The sequence below is a fragment of the Amblyomma americanum genome, chromosome 1 (assembly GCF_052857255.1).
Source record: "Amblyomma americanum isolate KBUSLIRL-KWMA chromosome 1, ASM5285725v1, whole genome shotgun sequence".
In the NCBI taxonomy this organism is placed as follows: Eukaryota; Metazoa; Arthropoda; class Arachnida; order Ixodida; family Ixodidae; genus Amblyomma; species Amblyomma americanum.
In genome coordinates this window covers 445,202,595-445,223,201 of record NC_135497.1, presented here as the reverse complement: position 1 = coordinate 445,223,201, position 20,607 = coordinate 445,202,595, and the positions used below count along the sequence as shown (strand labels likewise).

The 20,607-nt window shown below is 44.1% G+C and overlaps 1 pseudogene; it reads right to left on the bottom strand.

Moving 5' to 3' along the window:
- Positions 1–1,593: 1,593 nt before the first annotated feature.
- Positions 1,594–20,607, bottom strand: part of LOC144125607 (uncharacterized) — a 43,959-nt pseudogene continuing 24,945 nt past the window's right edge.

The following is a 20,607-nucleotide window of genomic DNA, read 5'->3' as shown; positions in this document are numbered from 1 at the left end:
AATGCATTTTCAAAGGCAATGCTTGTACTTCTATTTTTTCTCAAATATCTGTAACCCCACCCCTCATGTAATAATACCTCCAGAGGTGGTCTTTGAGGAAAACGAAGTGAAGATAAAATGCATTTTCAAAGGCAATGCTTGTACTTCTATTTTTTTCTCAAATATCTGTAACCCCACCCCTCATGTAATAATACCTCCAGAGGTGGTCTTTGAGGAAAACAAAGCGAAGATGAAATGTCCGAATATATATATATTCATGGCAGGTCACCAAGCAGGCATGCTAGGATAAATATTTTAATACCTGCATGTTCCCCTTAGCTATGTGAGCTCTGTGTCATGATAGCGAGCATGCATTGATACAGTCACCACCTCCTGCAGCAGTCTTCTGAATTTTTATAGTTTTGTGCTCCTATTTACCCTCACGTTTTTGAGAATGAATCTGCAAACCGACAGATGCACCCACTGGTACTGGAATGTGCTGCCATGCATTCTTCATGGCCCTGCAGTTTTAACATTGCAGGCAGGCCTACTGAGAGTTTTATGACACCAGCCACTCTATCGAACGTACTACTTGCCGTGAGTGAGAGACAAGACCCTGCACTTCTCTGAACACTCACTCAGTTAACAGATGTGATTTTAAGTCTGTTACCCAGCATTTTTGGTGCTGAAAAACCAATCTTATCAGCGGTCAACTTCTTGAGATTGTGTGGCAGAGTGTGAAAGTAAAGAATGACAGCTACAGTGTGCTCTACCCTTCTTTTAAAGCTGTGAACAACCTGCATTCACAAAACGTGATGGCTGCATCACATTTTCTTCAATGCAAATGAGAATATAAGTTGGGCAACTGGAGCATGTCACCCGCATACAGAGCTGCTGAAAACTTTCGTCCATTTCGTCAGGCAAGACCTCTTCAGAGAAATGTAAACAATACATAATCAATGTTCTTTTCATGACTTTGCAATGTGCGCAACTGGATAGTGAAAGTAGTCGTGTCACCATGCGTTATCATGAGTTGTTACTAAAAGTTCGTGAAGTGAGCACACAACGTGTGGTATACAGCATGCAATCATTTCTCATGCAGCAAGCAGTTAGTATATGCTTGCAAGTAGTTGAGAAAGTACGCCAACAAGGTGGAAACAGGTATGATGGAGGATGCCTGCTTTATAGTACCTGTGGGTGCATGCCTCAATTCGAAACTGTTTTGCTCTAAAAAATATAAAGTGCAACTAGTAAAATATGGAAACTGAGATGACAGCAGCAGGGGGCGAAGACTATGTCAGTGCATATGCTCAGTTTCTCTTTCACCAGAAGAGGCCGGAAGTTACAGCCACATGCATTATACAACTTTTCCTAAACTGTTTCTTTTTTGTTTCGCCACGAACAAACGAAGATTGCCTGTAGGCCAAATAAATGTTGTTGCAAGCCAGTACCATGTTCATCTGGTCTTATACTTGCCTTTTTGTGGTCTGTTGACTCTAAAGGCGTACAACAAGACGAGCATGTCGGTACTCACGTCCGGGTTCAGGATGAACACAGACGGCATCCGCTTAAGCGTAGCCGTCAGTTTGCGGTTGAGTAACTGGTGACGGCGGTTCAACCAGCGACGGCTCGCCTGGGCGTCCGCCGTGAGGAACCAGCGTGGCACGACCCCTTCACCACGAGAACCACAGGGGCCACGTCGCGTAGCAGCTGCAGGATGAGGGCCTAGGATGCGAAATGATAATTCAGAACTCATTACTGAAATCGGCAGAAGTTCGACGCGTTGTACCACCACGTACATACCTTGATGTTGTCGCAAATCTCCTGCGGACTTGTGTTGGGCCTGGAGAGGTCATTGCCTCCCACGTACACTATACCCAGAAGTTTGCGCGCAGCAGGTTGATGCACCGCACAGCGCTTGCAAGGCGCAAGGCGTCGTAGCCGCTGAAGCTGAATGTGCAGGTCTCGACCGACGGGCGCAACCGTAGACGAGACCTGCACAAACGCTTCAGCTGGCAATCACCAACGAGAACTCTTCGCAACGCTATGATAGATCGTCATTGGGGACAACTGAAGTTCGCGCGCGTAGAAAACGTGGAAAAACGCACACCTCGAAGTCACAAACATTGGTTGGGGACACCTGAAAGGCTACAGGGAACAGGCAGCGTCAGGTTTGGTTCAGCTAGGGACAGCATAGGGGTTGTTTGGAGTTGAGTTCAGCTCGGTATTTATTAGGTAGGCTGGAAACGCTGATTGGTCAAAAAATGTGACGTCACGACTGTACGTCATGGTCACGTGATTTTTAATGACGTCATGTTTTCTTGGGGACAGACACATTTTCCCTAGATTTTTCTCGGAACTCCCACGTTTTTGACAGCGCGCGGGATAAAAAAAAAGCGCATCTTTAACCCCCCCCCCCCGCCCAGTTCTACCACCTTGCCGAGCGGGGCGCAATTGAAGAACCCTTGCCTAAATTCTCCCGCCATTCACGTTTACCCCCCCACACGACACTTTCCCGAACTCGGATGTTTTGCCGCCTTTTTATTTTTATTTTTTGTTTGTTTTCATGCACAGTGCACGTGTCTCCACTTAAGCTAACTGCGCCGCTGATTCTGCATTGACTATTCCTGCCGAAGAAGCTCCAGGGAAGTCTCCGGTCCTGTCGGCGTTTTATTCTGTTTATTTGTTTACTCGTTTTGGCCAGGGGCACGCGAGTACATGCATCTATTATTCTTATCTGTTACGCGAATCCGTCACCGACTGTTTCTGTACTCGCCGCCGCTCTGCCTTGAGGGGCGCCTATTCTCCCCTCCTGCTCCTCGTTTTCCTTTTTTCTTTCACTTTTTTTTCTGCCCGCTCCCCGCGGCTTCTTGGTGGACAGGGGGCGACAGCGCGTTTTTCTTTTTCTAATTATTTCTCTCTCTCCCTTTTCTAGTATTTTTCTTTTGTGCCCATCTTCTTTGCAGCACCCGATTGTATTTTTTGCATGTGGCGGACATGTGTGCCAATTCCAACTCCTCAAGAAGCGGAGGAAGATCGCTGTAACTTCAGTTTTGAGAAAGGACAGGCTTTGTCCGAAACGTCGACTCAAAATAAATCTGTCTAAATGAAGCGTTTCTCAACTTTGCATGTATATATATATATATATATATATATATATATATATATATATATATATATATATATATATATATATATATATATATATATATATATATACATATATAGAGTGGGCGCACGGTGGAAAAAGTAGCAATCTTAATTCTAACGTTTTGACCAGGGTCTGGCCTTCGTCAGAGTATATGATACAGGCGAAAGACACAGCTTTTATAAGTACACGCTCGTATTGAGGGAAACATTCCGGTTGGCAGATAGCAGCGGCAAACATCTCAGGGTGAGTCGTCAGTGAAAAAGTGTTAGGTAGCATAGTCAAACATGATTAAGGAATTGCGAAGGATCATTGCAATCAGATCTTTGCGAAAGAATTGGTCGTGTGTTCAAATGCACCAGAAAAGGCGAACAAAAACAGAAAAAAATCAGATGAAAACACAGATGAATACCATTGTTTAAACAACGTCGCATGTGAAAAACTGTGGGGTATGGTGCTGAGATGTGATATAATTTCCGTGATAGAAGCAAAGTGCGCAAAACAGTGGGGAAAAATGATCAGCGTAAATGAAACATGGCATGATGCGGTTAGGACGCAAGGCAAGTCAGGTTTCCTACATTTGCATTCAGACCGCAAGAGACAGTGTTGAACTTGTGTATAAGAAATGATTCGCGTACTTCGCGTTCATGGTGGGTCTTGAAGCCCGATTCCAGTAAAGTTACTTTTATTTTTTCAAAAGGGTGCTTAGTATCGTTCACGTGTTTAGAGATAAGAAGGTTAGGCAGTGTCTTGCAATGAGCTTTATGATTATTGAAACGATATCGGAATGGTGTTTCCGTTTGGCCAATATATTGAATCTTACAGATTGAACATTCAAGATTGACGTTGCATGTGTCACATGAATAGTTACCTCGAATTTTCACAATAAAGTCTGATGCTGTGCTGGAAGCCATTGCTGATGTCATCTGCGAGCAGACTTTGCAACGCGATTTTTTGCATGGGTGAGAGCCGATTGGCACACTCGTGCTTGTTTTGGAAGAAGTGAGAATGTCACTGAGGTTTTTGCAAAAACCTCAGTGACATTCTCAATTCTGACATTCTCACCCCAGCTTTGGTGAAGTCTCGTTATTGTCTTCGAACATCTACAACTTACTCCTCCGAATTCACCACCGCACATTGGGGCAATGGAGAGACTACGCTCCACAACATCCAGAGCCTCGGCAGCAAAAATATTCCATGAAAACTCCAGAGCCTCGGACATTTGCCCAAGTCGTAGGCCAAAATGCTATGTCTACCAGGCAAGCAACAGCCAGCCGTCCAGGCCTCCGCACCAGCCCACCACTCACCTCCCGGACATCGAGGGGACGCTGCAGCGCAGCACTAAAACAGCCACCCCAGACCACCAGTGGCACAGCAGCAGCACATTCCCCTACAGCAGGCACCTCAGCCCAGGCGAGGACATCAAACAAGCCATCGTGCCGTGAGGCAAGCCCGAAGAGAAGTGTACAACCGAGGCGGAAAACTGCCGTGGATTCTGCACCAGAACAGCATCCCATCACCAACAGCCCGTCATATAATTGTGGACTGACCCCCAGCACCCATGTTTTACCATATGACCTCCGGAAGCGTTGTGGTTCCGCCCAGCGAGTGCGCCGGGACTGATACACAGGCCGCGTGAGTACTCTGGTTCTCTTGTGCTCATATCACCGGCAGCCCTGTTTCAAAACTTCAACTGTTCTTAAATTACGAAAAATAATTGATAAGCGACTTAGACATGACCTTCATGTTAAAATCTTAAAAACGTACCTTCGGGCTAATATCGTGCCTAAAGGTCTGCAAGTGAAACTGATACCAGAAATGAATAATCTATCAATAGGAGACAAAAAGAAATGGAACGACATATTAAAATCAGCATCCCTAGAGTTGCTCAAAATCACAATTCGGCACTCTGAGAAAGCTTAGGTGATACTGGGAACAGAGGAGCGTCGGGCTCGGAATAATCTTCTTGTTTCCGCGCTGGATGCCGAGGAACTAGAAAGTTTCAAAACAAAAAAAAAACTGCAGAAAAAGGCATAATCAAAATTAGAAAATTTACACGGGACAAAGTTCCCCATGACGAATGGCTGAAGTACTAAGTGCGGTTGGATCAAATTCTCCCCACCCCGATATCTCTCAGTCAAAGGTCAGCCAAGGGCAAACATTCTCAAAACAGAGCCACCACAGTGTAGACAACATCACCAATCTATCTCTAACACCGCTCACAGAGTATGAGCGAGCCGTCCTATCTAGAGGGCTGACTTTTTGCCCCCGCACAGGCAAATACAATGAATTCCAACTCCTGAAAGATCTTGAAGACTTCGCCAGAAAACTTCGCCTGAGAGAATACTTCTTTGATAAGCCCGAAAGCCCCCACCAAAACTCGGACTTCCACCTAGCAAACCAAAATTGGACTCCCAACATCGGGCGGGAAAAACACTTGGATATCTATATTAAGGCAGTTCAAAATCACATTATTGAAACTTTTAAAAACCACAAGTTAGGACCAGACAATCTTCCTAAAAGAGAACGTACGGCTCTACAGGCGCTCAGCAACCGTACCGACATCGTCATAAAAAACAGCTGATAAGGGTGGAGGCATTATTGTCTTGAACAGGGATGACTATATAGGAGAAGGCATCCGACAGGTTTCTGACAATAATTTTTATAAAACCTTCATGGCGACCCCACCGGCGAGCACTCAAAAGCTATATCTGATATCCTCCTGCACCTCACAAAACGCAATGAAATCTCCCCGAAACTATGCAAGGCACTCACAGGTACCCATCCTTCTCCTGGGCGTTTTTACATGCTTCCTAAATTACATAAAGCCGGTATTCCTGGACGGCCAATAGTTTCAGGAATAGGCACCATCACAGAACCAATATCAAAGTACATTGACACTAATTAGCCACATTCCAGCCACACATCCATCCTACATCAAAGATACAAACCACTTTCTCCGCCAGATAGACAATATAACATTACCTGAAGGAGCCTTTCTTGTGACCATGGATGTAACATCCTTATACACAAACATGCCCCATGCCGATGACATTGCAGTCCTTTTAGAATGTTATGAACAGCTGAGACCTCATGAATCTCCAAGCCCAAGTGTCTTAGGAACACTAGCCAAAATTGTGTTAGAATATAGTATTTCGAATTTGATCTTCAATATTATCTACAAGTAAGTGGCACCGCTATGGGAACAAGAATGGCCCCAAATTATGCCAACATCTTCATGCTTCATATAGAGCCAAAATTTCTTTGTTCTTGTCCAATTCAGCCATACTTTTACAAGCGCTATTTGGATGATATTTTTGTAATATGGACGAACACAAAAGAACAACTTATCCATTTCATTTACAGTTTCAACTCCGTACACCCAAACAAAGTTTACAGACACCTACTCAACCAGTCAAATGAATTTTCTTGATGAGGACATTCTGGTGGACAAGGGGTCAGTTCGTACAACCGTTTATAGAAAACCAACCGACTCTCAAAAATATCTACATTTTCAAAGCGCCCATCCCCGTCACCGCAAAACCAGCATCCCTTATACGCAGGCCCTTCGTTTTCGAACAATCTTCTCTAACGACCTAGACTTTCATGACAACTCCGAACACATGCGCAACGTGCTCTTAGCGCAGCGCTATCCACGTTCCCTTATTGATGACGCCATAAGCAGAGCTTCAAATCTGAACCGTAGTCAAATACTCCAGGGACACCGAAGAGATAACTGAAATGATTACACTACAAACCTTATTCTCTCATTTAACAGTAACGCACCGAACATAAACAGAATTCTTAATAAGCACTTTAATATTCTCCAGCAAAGTCAACGACTATCGAATATATTTACATGCGCACTCCGCGTGATTTACAGGCGCGCCAAAAACATTCAGAACCATTTAGTCCACTCAAAGGAACACAAAACCCTAAAATATGGATGCCACCCCTGTGGTAAAGGTCGCTGCAAAGTTTGCATGCACATGCAGACTACGTGTTCCGCAACGAGTACGAGGTCGTTTTTCCAGCATTCAATCAACGGCAGCTTTGACTGCGACTCATCAAACATTATTTATCTTCTTGAATGCACCGTGTTTAACCAGAAATACATAGGACAGACAAACACTGCATTCCGCATTCGATTTAACAATCACCGCGCACACACCAACTCTCTCCCAAATCTTCCCATATCCAAACATGTAAACTCAGGACACCCATTTGACCAACTAAAAGTAACAATTATTCAAGGGTGTTTCAAAAATAGGCGAGAACGTGAACGTGAATCCTATTTTATCCACAAGTATAACAGTATTAAAGAAGGTCTTAACGAAGAGCCTGGTACCCTCTATTTTATTCACGACCTCCAAACAATATAAGACTTCACTTCTCGTTAATTGGCTAACTGATATACCCTTTATAACTCCTAGTGTATATCCCAGGCAATCATACCCCTCCTTACTTACACTATCCTGCCTCGTGCAGTATTGATAAGCTTTGACGTTCTTCCTTACTTTTTTCCGACAATTTGAAATCTTTGTACACAGCCAGCCCAGCCCTCCAGCCCTACAAACAATATTCCCGACGAAGTAGGTTCAACGACCCGACCAGGGAGAGGGGTGCACCGTTCAGTGAAACCCAGATCCCCTGAGTAAGTTCTTACACATGTGCTCGGTAACGTAGCCCACTCCTTCTTTAACGTTCTAGCCCTCGGCTCACCAGAAATTAGTGAGACCCCCAAAAGGCGCCTGGTTTGGCCTGTTCGTCGCTGCCAGTGTCATTTGCGCAGCGGCGCCTCTTTGGCCACGCATCTGCAGCGGCGTCCATCTTTGTGTTTGTGCATTTTGTTTGTGTGTTTTGTTTGCACGTTTTGCTTTTGTGCGCCTGTGGCTGCCGCGCTGCCCATGTCCCCCGCACCGTCTTCCTCTCCTTTTCTCTCTCTTCGCCCTCTCCTTTTTTGGCCGTCCTTCCTTACTAGTTCCCCCTCCCTTTTCCTTTTCTTTCTATTTTTGCTTCCTCCCCCAATCTTGTCCCTGTCTGCTTCCCGCATCGCCATTTTCATTTTCTGTTTGATATTTTCAACTGTTGCTGCTACTTGCTCGTTACACTCCTTTCTCCCTTTTCTGCAGCTCGCAAAATTAAAACGTACACCTGACGCGATACCACTACAGTCCTGAAGAAGACCGCACCGCGGTCGAAATGTTGATAAATAAATGTGTCACGGTAAAAGTGCCCACTTCGCTTAAACACACACACACACACACACACACACACACACACACACACACACACACACACACACACACACACACACACACACACACACACACACACACACACACACACACACACACACACACACACACACACACACACACACACACACACACACACACACAAATATATATATATATATATATATATATATATATATATATATATATATATATATATATATATATACGCTTCACTTAGACAGATTTATTTTGAGTCGACGTTTTGGGCAGAGCCTGCCCTTTCTCAAGACAACTTACAGCTGTCTTCATCCCCTTCTTAAGGAGTTGGAATTGGCACACATGTCCGCTACATGAACAGAGCAACAAGCAATCGGATGCTGGAAAGAAGATGGGCACAAAAAAAAAATACTAGAAATTGGAGAAAGAGAAATAAAGAGAAAAAGAAAAACGCGCTGTCGCCCCCTGTCCACCGAGCAGCCGCGGGGAGCGGGCAGGAATTGTCGAAGTCGCAATTCTTCGCAAGTTCGCGTAACTGAGGAATATAAACCTCTGACAGGCTCACCAGGGTTCTGTAAACTTATCTTGAACCGCGGTGGCGTTCTGTCGTGGCTGGGAACAGACGGTCGCAAGTGCTGAGCGCAATTTGAAACGCATATTCGCCTTTCGTAAATTCACTTAATTGAGGTCTTCGTTTTAAAATTGCTGTCGTGGCGGGAGGCGTTCCGGAACGACGCTGACCTTCGACGCCGCGCGAATGCAAAAGCATAGCGTTGCGCCGGGATGCAGCAAACGCAGGCGCCAGATGACTCTAAGAAGGTAGAAAACAGCGCCTTCCACTGGTTCCATGGTGTTGGTGGCTAGCCCGGGGTTTTCAGGAATGTTCGAGGGGCGTAAGATCCCGTGAAACTCATAGTAAAGGTTCACCTCGTCGACACGTTGTTGTATTGTAGATGCAAGATTGAACGACACACCGGAGCAAGCGATTTCATGCTGAAGCCAAGTTTCCTCCCCCCCCGCCCCTCTACTTTTCCTGCGTCAGGTATACGTGGTGTCAAGCAACATGCATGTGACTAAAACTGAAACTCTGAAGAAGAGAAACTGAAAGTAAGAGAACTGAAACTGAAAATAACAGAAGACAAACTGAAACTGCCGCACAGTTTATTACCTGATGGACACAGCAGTATCACGTACGTATTACTTTACGTCTTCGTAAAACCGCTGTTTGTTCTTCTATAGGTTTAGCAGCATTAGTGTATGTTTGCTATTAATGACACCCAGGTAATGAACATGATGTACCAGCTTAAGTAGTGTTGGTTCTGGTGTAACAAACGTATAATTTATAGGCATGCCTTTGTGTATACGTCAGAAATCAAATTGTGAAGCAAGCCTTGAAACTGCCTGTGCATTTCTCATAGAATTGAAAGAAAATATTTTGCTTTCATAGCATGCGTGTCATCTATATCATCATCATCATCATCATCATCATCATCATCATCATCATCATCATCATCATCATCCTTACTGCACCGACTGCAGGGCAAAGGCCTCTCCCATGTCTCACCAATTAACCCTGTTCTTTGCCAGCTGCATCCACCGTTTCCCTGAAAACTTAATCTCATCCGCCCACCTAACCTTCTGCCGTCCCCTGCTACTGTTGCCTTCATTCGGAATCCACTCTGTTACCATTAAGGACCAGCGGTTGTCTTGCCTCGGTTTACATGCCCTGCCCAAGCCCATTTCTTCCTCTTGATTTCGAATAGGATGTCATTAACCCGTGTTTGTTCCCTCACCCACTCTGCCCACTTCCGGTCTCGTAACGTTACACCAACCATTTTCCTTTCTATGGCTCGCTGCGTTGTCCTTAAGCTGAACTCTTTTCGTTAGCCTCCACGTTTCTGCCCCGTAGGTGAGTACCGGTAAGATACAGCTGTTGTACACTTTTCTCTTGGGGGAAATTGGTAAACTGCCACTCATGATCTGAGAGAACTTGCCATATGCGCTCCACCCCATTCTTATTCTTCTAGTTATCTCCCTCTCATGATCCGGATCAGCGGTCACTACCTGCCCTAAGTAGACGTATTCCTTTACAACTTCCAGGCTCTCAATGCCATTTGTGAAGTACTGCTCCCTTGCTAGACTGCTGAACACAACCTTGGTTTTCTGCATGTTAACTTTTAGACCCAGCGTTCTGCTCTGCCTGTCTAACTCATTTATCATGATTTGCAGTTCACCTCCTGAGTGACTCAGCAACGCAATGTCATCAGCGAATCGCAGATTATTTAGGTATTCTCCATTTACTCTTATTCCCAACTGTTCTCAATTCATGGCTCAGAATACCTCCTGTAAACAGGTGGTGAATAGCATTGGCGAGATCGTGTCTCCTTGCGTGACGCCCTTGCTTATTGGAATTTTATTGCTGACTTTATGGAGGACTATAGTAGCTGTGCAGTTGCTATATATATCTTCCAGTATTTTGTCATAAGGCACTTCTACCCCCTGGCTACGGAATGCCTGTGATTCAGATGTTATTATAAATATCAGATGTGATTGTAATCTTGAGCTATAACTTGAAACTACCGAGGCTGGCTGCCATCAAAAATCACTTTTTTAATTATTCAACAAATCTCATACCTTATTTCGGTCACGAAAGGAATGAAATGCTACACTTATATCTCGTTGCTTTGGTACAGTAATGGTTCATTATGCAATGTAAAATCTGATTCAGGAATATTTTTGTTACTTGTTGCACGGTTTGTTCCTGAAATTCAGCACGTCCACCAGAGTTGCGCTCCCGCGTGGTTTTCTTTTTTATTAATTCAGTACAGGTAAATAGCCACCGGATTCTGGGCCAATCGTCCAGTGGGGGTATGTGCCATCTTTTGATAGGCTAACAACATCAACAACATTCGTCTTTCACTTCCAGTCATATAGATGCTGCACTATACTTTTTCTTCTACTTTCTATTGATTTGATTCATAATGATGTCAGTGTTTCAAGACAAATCCTCAATGCTTGCAGATCTTTACTATGTGTCCAATTTTTGGTATTGCGACAATGATGGCACAATATGTAATGAAGAAGTTAATATAGTTCACCACTACAGTTCGCAAAAGAACTATGAGAAAGAAAGGGCAAGGCACTCACAGCCAAAGTACCTTTCACATACTTATAAGCTGTGCAGATAAAACGACTAAAAGGTAATTTTCCCTAAACTCATTCCATACTACGGCCGGATTTCAGGCTAGTTGTCAGAAATGTCTGGGTAGCATGAAGAAAAGGGTGAGCCGGAATGCTGTCTTGATTCCTGGAAGAAAATGGCAGTAGGCATGGGAGGCATTGGCCACGCTATCAGCATCCGCAAGTTAGGTTTACGCATGCTCCGCTTCAGGTTGATCTGATCTCCTTGCCACGAGTTGCTGATACGCCGGCTGACCCCGTCTTCTATTATGACCATATTTACCCGTCCCATGCGAAACATATGCCCGCAAATATCCTAAACGGTCTTCTTTCTGAACACCTACAGAATTTTCTTCATCTTACTGTTCTATCCAGTGATGCCTCCGGCAGCTGTGAGAAGGCGGCGATTGGGATATATTCGCAAGATCTGGCTTGGAGCTATTCCGTCCGTATCCCTGGTTATACTCCTATATTCTTCGTAGAGCTTTTGGCTATTGGTTTGGCTTTTCTCAAACTTCCCAGGCATGTACCACGGGTTCTTATTCTTGCAGACTGCCTTTCAGTTCTAGTCTCTCTCCAAAATTCCGGAAAATCTTTATTGAATCGATCGCTTAGGTTTTTTGTTCCGTGCACAGTACGTGAGATCCGCTTTGTCCGAGTACCAGCAAGCATTCGGTTGTCTATTTTAACGAGGTGACTGATTTATTGGCAAGGTTAGCTCTAAGCGCTCCTGTAATCTATCCAGTCCCTCACGTCATTCTGTTGGAAACTTCACGTTTCCAGCTTTTCCACAATATTTCAGCCAGCTTGAGTGATCTGTTGCTCAATACCACGAATTTCCACCACTTAAAGTACCCATGGAATGTCCGGTGGTGTAAATCAAGGTGTTGTGAAGTGTCCATGACACTTCTGCGATGCAAAATTCTTCACTTAAATTTGTACTTACGCAAATGCGGGTTCACTGCGACAAACCCATGTGTCTCATGTGGGCAAGTTGAAACATTAGATCATTTTCTCCTCTCTTGCCGGCGGTTCGCAGTTCAAGGAAAGCAGTATTTGGAGGTCCCTCGTTCGAGGTTAGGACTCCCTCTGTCTCTTCCAGTTCTTCTCTAGTTCGGTGCGAGCGCCAAGGAATTCCCGTTAAGTAGTGTTTGTGGCTACCTTCGTGATTACATAAGTGTAACTTACCTTGTTAGCTGTATAAAAAATTCTGTCTCATGTCCAAAATGCTTGATTATATTCCTGGTAATTCATGTTTCTTAAATTTAATTGAATTTCTCTAGTTTTATCTTGATTCAGTCTTCTACGCCGCCGCCTAACGTCTTTTTTCCCCCGTGCAAATACTTCATTGGCAATCTCCACTGTACCTTGGCCAATCCCCCCGCGTGGATATGTGCCATATTTACTGAGGTGAAGAAGAAGAGTGTGGACTACAAACACTAGCTGTACTTGTGCTTTGTGTTTTTTGTCGGTTTCCATTGTAAGCCATTAATAGGTAGAAAGGCATGCACGTAAATGGGCATACCCTGTGCACATGAATGCAGAAAGCTGGCCATGGCTGTCCAAGCATTGCCAACAAAGAAACGGGACTTTCATGAAACAGGATATGGTTGTGACCCCTCATATGCAATGATTTTCATACAATTTGAAAATGTGGCAATTTACAGCAGTCCCGTGGTTATATTGTTGCAAAACAAGCCAGCTCATTTAGGCGGAAATATTTTTAGAGGCTGTCAAAAAGGAACATGTCAAAAAGTTACACATAGCATCCTGTTTCATTGATGATGTTTATATGTGTGATAAACAATATGAACAAGCATCTCTTTGTTGGTTAACGGCTCTGCAATCCACGCACTGTCATGCAGTACATACACAATCACAGTCCAGTGACTGCAGAGCGGTCTGCAACCAGTAACTTGGAACTATACTATGCAGCAAGCTTCTTTGCACGGTATTTGTTACATTTATCGAACGATGACATGGAATTGGTATAACTATTTCTACATAGTGCATTTCCTAAAGGCTTCTTTCTGCCATACTGTACTTTTTACCCAAAACGCTTCCTACAGAGTCATTTAGATTGCTTCGTATAAAGATGTTTGTAGCAGGTGCGTGAGCCTGAACAAAAAAAAGTTTTTTTCCTTAATTATTCAGTATTCCTGATTATCACGACATGGGCATTTATATGTTGGTACAACTTTTTTCAGGCATCAAAACTGATGCACCGATGTGTTTGGTACACATTCATCTTCAGAAATTTCTTATCTGTTGGGTCAAAAAAATACGAAATAATAGTTGACGGTATTAGTTTTGATGGAGATAACTGGCATTACACTGCGTGCTCTTTAAATTCCTCTGGCTGTTTTAGATAAGTCTGTAATTGGCTTAATTGTATAGCTTCATACTTGTTTCATTTCAACTCTGCACACTGCTCTCTTCACCGCACATGGTGACATGGCACGCGGAGCCCCATGGGAATGGGCGGCGAGAATTCGGAGGTCGGCTGCTACTTCCCTGGAATCCAAACACAGCTATTGGCACCTGTGAGTCACGGTTAATTTCAGAAAGTCAGCTTTGCCCGCGTCCTTTCGTCGCCTTGTCCATCGTACGTCGCGTCTCGTGGCGAACCCGACAAAGCGGAGGCCATCAACCCCCCTCCCCCTCCTCCTGAAGCGGGGGAAAGATCCCGCAAATAGTTTCCTAGAGACGTCCCTTTTTTCCCCTGGGGTCAACGAGGGGTCAAACGACAGGCCCAAGCAGTGTGAGGCAACGTTCTCTGTTCATTCTAGAGACGCAAGCTTACATTGCAAAATGAAACCTCGTCTTTCTCTTCCATATGCAATTTCATTTCATTTCAGCAGCTTGACTGGGCCCAAGCATCCCTGAATTGGCAGTACACGAGGAACGCTCTTGTAGTAAAAAATGTTTACAAATATATATATATATATATATATATATATATATATATATATATATATATATATATATATATATATATATATATATATATATATATATATATATATATATATATACTATAACAAACACAAAAAACAACGAAGCAAGTGACATATAGATTCAATGCAATGAAAACAGAGAGGACCCGAGAAAAATGAAGAGAAAAAAGCACTCAATAGGCATACATGGCACCGGCAGACAACAGTGGCACATAAAAAATGCAACCTGGCTATATATTAACAAAATACATTTTTAACTCGCTTGGTTTAACACTAGCCAAAACTTTGTACTTATTAGGAGTGGTCGGCAAATTGTGTTCAAGAGTTTGTAGTTTATAATTATTTCGAACATATGGAATATACTAGAGATCGGTGTTTCGGGTGTAGAGTCGATTCGAAGCGGTCCTTAAATGTGCAGTACGTATTAAGAAGAATCTATAAGCAGAATAATGACAAAAGAACCTCAAAATGCGAAAAACATACATATGTTAAAAACGAATTATGTTATAATTTCTAAAAGCAGTTTGCGTTGGAGAGAGATAAGGAAGGTTTGCAATGTAGCGGATCATTTTCTACTGCAGAACCTGTATTTTTGTCACATTTGTTTTTGTGGTGGTTGCCCAAACAGATTTACAATAATTCAAACCGGAACCAAAAAGAGCATGATAAATTTGAATTTTCACGTGAGTGGGAAGGAGCCATAGACATCGTGATAGAACACCTGCTACTGAAGAGAGCGTTTTACAGATATTTTCCTCATGCCGATCCCAGCTGAGATGCGACGAGAAAGTGACTCCAAGGATTTTGTGGCTGTCAACAATTTGAATTTCTTGACCTGCGTATTTAGGAGCGCGTTGTAGTTCTACTGGTCCAATTGTTCCTTGCACAGAAAATTATTACCTTAGTCTTTGTAGATTTATTTGGAGGCAATTAGAAGAGGACCAGTTCTTTAGTTTCGTAAGGATTACGTTGCACTCTTCAATTAACTTGTTTATGTTGTGGCCAGAGATAAGTATACTGCGATCATCGGCGTATATAATTAATTTCGCTTTGTCATAAATATGCACAATGTCATTTATATAGATGTTCAAAAGCATCAGGCCCAGAATGCTGCCATGAGGCACATCAATTAGTACCACCAGAAAAGATGACTCATGGTTGTGGATATAGAGAGATGGTTTTCGATTTTGTAGGTATGATTTTATGAGGTCTAAAGGTGTTCCACGAACTCCGTTTTGAGAAAGTTTGAGCTATAATTTGATGGTTTAGGGAATCGAAAGCCTTACTAAAATCAATGAAGAGTCTGACAGTGAGAATACCTGCTTCAATGTTTTGCAGGATGCATTTCTGAAGTGATAACAAAGCTGTTTCTGTCGACTTGCTCCTTCGGAAGCCAAATTGAGCCTAAGACAGGATTTGTTTTGCATTAAAAAAGTTCACTAGACGGGAAAAGAATAATTTTTCTAAGCCCTTTGAATAGACTGGAATCACAGATATTCGTCTATAATTGGACACTACATCTTTATCTCCCTCTTTAAACACAACTGTCACTCTTGCTTTCTTCATTTCTTCCGGGTAAACTCCCGTTTCAATTACCAAATTGAAGATGTATGTAAGCACAGGTGCAATATATGATAGGACATATTTGACTGGTTTTATCTGAATATTGTCAACATCTAAGGCTTTGCTATTATTCAAATTCATAAAGGTCTCATTGGTGGGCTCAAGGAAAAGGCTTTCGAAAGGGCTACAAGATGAAGGAACTTCAGGTAGATGCATCATAGGTAAATGGGTAGTTAAAAATTGCTGTTTAAATGGCAAGCAAGAGCCTGACCGGATAATTCTGAGCCCTTATAGATTATTCGTTGAGTTGGCGCATTTTTCGTATTGCGACGTAACAAGCTCCACACAGCGTCTGAATTTTTCATTTTAACATCAGAGAACAGTTTTTGAAGATACACAATCTTAGCATGCCTAAGCTCACAGCATCTAGTTTATTTATTGTTTTTTAAATAAGATTAGAGATTCTAGAGAGCGATTATTTAAAAATGCATGGCACAACTTGTTTTTGCACTTTATCATTCTTTTGAGCTCTGGCGTGATCCATGGTTTTCTTATTCGTTTAGACCGCTTAATGTTCTTGGAAGGGAAAGTGCTTAGAGTATATTTCTACAAAAACCTTGATAAACTCTGAATATGCATTATTTTAGTCTTTTATATCAAATAACTAGGAGTCCCGACTAAAACCATTTCAGTTTATCTGGGTGCCCCCAACCTTTTTTTATTTGCGTGTAATTCCAGCCCTGCTTCACCTTTGCCATTGTAGCCGCTATTGTTTCTCAAGTACCATGCACCATCTTGATATTAGCAGTTTCTAATTCAAGCCTTCTGCAGGGTTTGAAGGACCTATTTAATTGGAAATGAGAACATGTGCACCGGGTGGAAAGCGTGTGATCTGCCAGGAAACACTGAGGCGGCCCCGAGAAGGGCCTTTATTAAGGTTGACAGCCGTTTTGTGCCTCTTCACTTGGCAGCGACGACACAGCGTGTGCGGTCCCCATGGTTTTGCCCCAGCTGTCGAAGCAATCTTCGGGCACGACCTTCGACATCTGATGTTTTTATTTAAAAAACACATGGACCAAAGTCGTGCTGTATGCAGTGCGATCGCCATGTGGTACCATTGACGGCGAAGAATCATCCACCTAGCCCGGCTCTTTGGACGGATTCAGGAAACGACTGAAAAGAACAAAAGCAACGAGCAAACAAAGTTGCGCTGCATGCAAGTTATAACGCAAAGAAACGAAGGCGCGCTGCTCAGGGCTAATGCTGTAGCGAGGTCTAATATGTAAATTTTCACGGCTGGCGTCGATTTCTACAAAGTGCGAGTAGTCGCTACGGAAATAAACAAAGACGCACTGGAGCTGGGTAAGTCTGTAGCTACAAGCACGAGTTTGTCTCTACAGCCGATTTCCACACCTCGCGATCGTCATAACTTTTCTTGGACTTGCTGTTGAAGCTGACAGCGATCATAAAATTAAGGGCGCCGACTGTAGTGGCAGAGGCTTGCCATTGAAAGGAACAAAGCCGTGCACTTTGTCAACCCGGCAACGAGGCCTAGCGCGAGTTTTAGAGCCGACTTGGAGGAAGCGCGAGACGGCGCGCGCTTCTAACGCTTGCCAACGCAAAGAAACAAAGGCGCGCTGCGCTGAGATAATCCTGTAGCAAGGTCTAATATGTAAATTTTCACTGCTGCCGTCGATTTCGACAAAGCGGGAGAAGTCTCTAAGGAAGTAAACAAAGCTGCACTGCACTGGTTGAATGCTGGATACCTAGGCCAGGCGCGATTTCCGCAATGCGCGAGTCGGAACTTCTGGACTTACCGTTGCAGCTGATAGCGATCCTAAAGGGCAGATTGTAGTGGCAGAATCATGTTGGCCACTTTTACCCGGGGCTTGCCACTGCAAAGTAGCAAAGGCGCACTGGGGTCGATGCCCCGACCTCTCGCCAGGTGGTATCGGTCCGCGGCAAATAAAGACAGTATCGGCTTGCAAGAATCATCCAGAAAACAATGCTGCAAAAAAAGTTACGTTACAAGCGCCACAATTTGGTGAGTTGTGCACGAGAAAACTTGCGAAAACTTTGTGCAACCCTTACCTCGGGGTTGAGAACGTGCACGCCCGACAAGCGCTTCAGCGTGGCTTCAGTTAACCAGCTTTCACCTTCAGTTAACCAGGTTTTCTTATTTTAGGAATGCAGGCGAAGGTACCATTCTATTCAAGTGGAAAATATCCACCGTTAAACGGTGCGGCACAGCGTACCGCATTGTATAGGGCACTATGCAGGGTATGTAGCTGGAGGGGTAAGGGCCTTTCGCTAGTGAATGTTTGTAGCCTCCTCTCATCGACTGTCCAATTTTCTCCACTGTATCGCCACCGGTACGCTAGGCTTCTGCTGACGGCGGCGGCTTTGTCACTACTTCGGCTTGAGGGGGGGGGGGAGCCGGAGTGCCATGTACCCCCAGAAATTTTCGCGGATTTACACCACTGAAAATCGCTGTTCATTAAAGAACCCTTTCCCCCTCTCCCTGTCTCGCAGCTGCAGCGTTGTGAAAAAAAATTGCGGACACCTGCAGTGATGCCCCTGCCTCTCAGGCAGAGTGGAAGGGGCGGGGGCAAATTTTGATTTGCGGACAAGGCGCATGTCGACATCATTAGCCCTGTAACGTCCATTGCAAGACTAACTCCTTTCCCACTGATTTCCGATTATCCTTGTCTTTGCAATCTCTATACCTGACACTTTTCATCCTGTGTTGTACATTTTCTTTGTGATCAAACCCCAATGTTGCCCTCTTGGACTAACGGTTTTATGCTATCATGTGCCGCCGATAATATTTCATCTTCTTGATTTCATCCTGAATTCATTCATACTGGGCTCGTTCACTGACCCTCCACGCTGCTCTCTTATGTCCTGAAGTCACCAATTTTTCCTTTTCGTGCCTCGCCCCATTGTTATTTTTACCCCAAATCTAAGTTAACCTTCAGGATTTGGTGCGTAGGTCCGTAGATATATGCGAGATGATCTCTACCTGATCCCTTCCTAAATAGCTTATACAACTTTGTGAACTTTGCGAACAATTATTTAGCCACGAAGGTAGGCTTTACTTGACTGATGAATACACAGACAGGCCTGAGAGATCAAGGCAATTTCAACTCGCAGGCTACTTCTCAAGTCCTTTCATGATAAAACAGACTGACTGCCCTATCACATGATTGGTTGACTTATGGGGTTTAACGTCCCACACCAACTCAGGCTATGTGGGACGCCGCAGTGGAAGGCTCCGGGTAATTTCGACCATCTGGGGCTCTTTGACGTGGCCACATCACATGAATATTATCCCTAGCTTACGCACTAGGTCACTGCTAAGTGGTGTAATAATGTCAATACAGAAAAAAGAGTGACGGTGCAGTGCATCCACTTTGTCTGGGACATGATCATGTCACAGTAACATCAAGTGAAACTCTACAATAAAACAATACAGCATTATACAAATCGAGAGAAATCATTACAACGACTGCGCAGAAAAGCGCATACACAGATTCCACTGCATGTCCTCATCGCAAATGTGCCAGAACCACAAGAATGCCTAGATTTGCCAATCTGTCGCTGGAGCTTTCGGCTGAAGATATTAACCAATGTCTGGGCTTCTGGTTCCCGCGTCACTGTACCTGGGCACAAAGTCAAGGGCAGAAAGTGCAAACAGTACTCCTTACATCACATCTTTGGCCCCCTGGTGGCGGATCTGGGACGGGTGCTTGCCAGTAGTGGAATTTGGTCTTCTGCGATGCTTCCTTCTGCGTATGAACTCGATGAAGTACCAGCCAGCCTCTCGACACGGTAGTGTTGTCGCGAACTGTTCCGGGCATGAAAGGTTTTGTACAATACAGGTTCTTCGTCATCACTCTCGGATGGTGTTGACTTGATGGACTCCGTTTCTTTGTCCCATTCTGAATATGAAGCAGAGTGGGCACATTTCACACCATCGGGGGACGTCGGTTCCATATTACCCACGGTTACTTGGCAGGGCATAACTTCGGCACGTGGCAGTTATGAGCATACGTTAATGGTGTCTTGCAGCCAGTGTACTTGCATTCCTGACAGTCTCTCTGAGATTACTTCTCTGTAAATTTCTCGACATGTGACCTTCTGCATGCAAATAGCGGTGGATCTTCAGGGTTTTCATTGTAACTAAGCATACTTGTGGCTTAATCTTGCGTGGAACACTGCTCCTGGTTTTAGTTTTAACGGACTTAGATGCTAGCTGTTCTTCTATAGCTAGTAGTCGGCTTCTGCCGAGGGCAGCTCCTCATTTTTTTCCTTCACAGCTAGCGGGACGCGTTGACCTGATGCGTGCTACCCACTGGCCGTCTCGTTGGGCTCTTGCTGACTAAAGTCTTTACAAGATGCTTGTTTTCTCCAGAGGCGCACGGCCTGTGCAATGACCACAGACCAGTCCTCGTCGTTTGTCATGGACCTCTGAAGGTTTCTATAACTTCCACCTTCAGTCATATCGCGACCTGTAGAGGTGCGCGCTCGCTTGCGTCCTTAA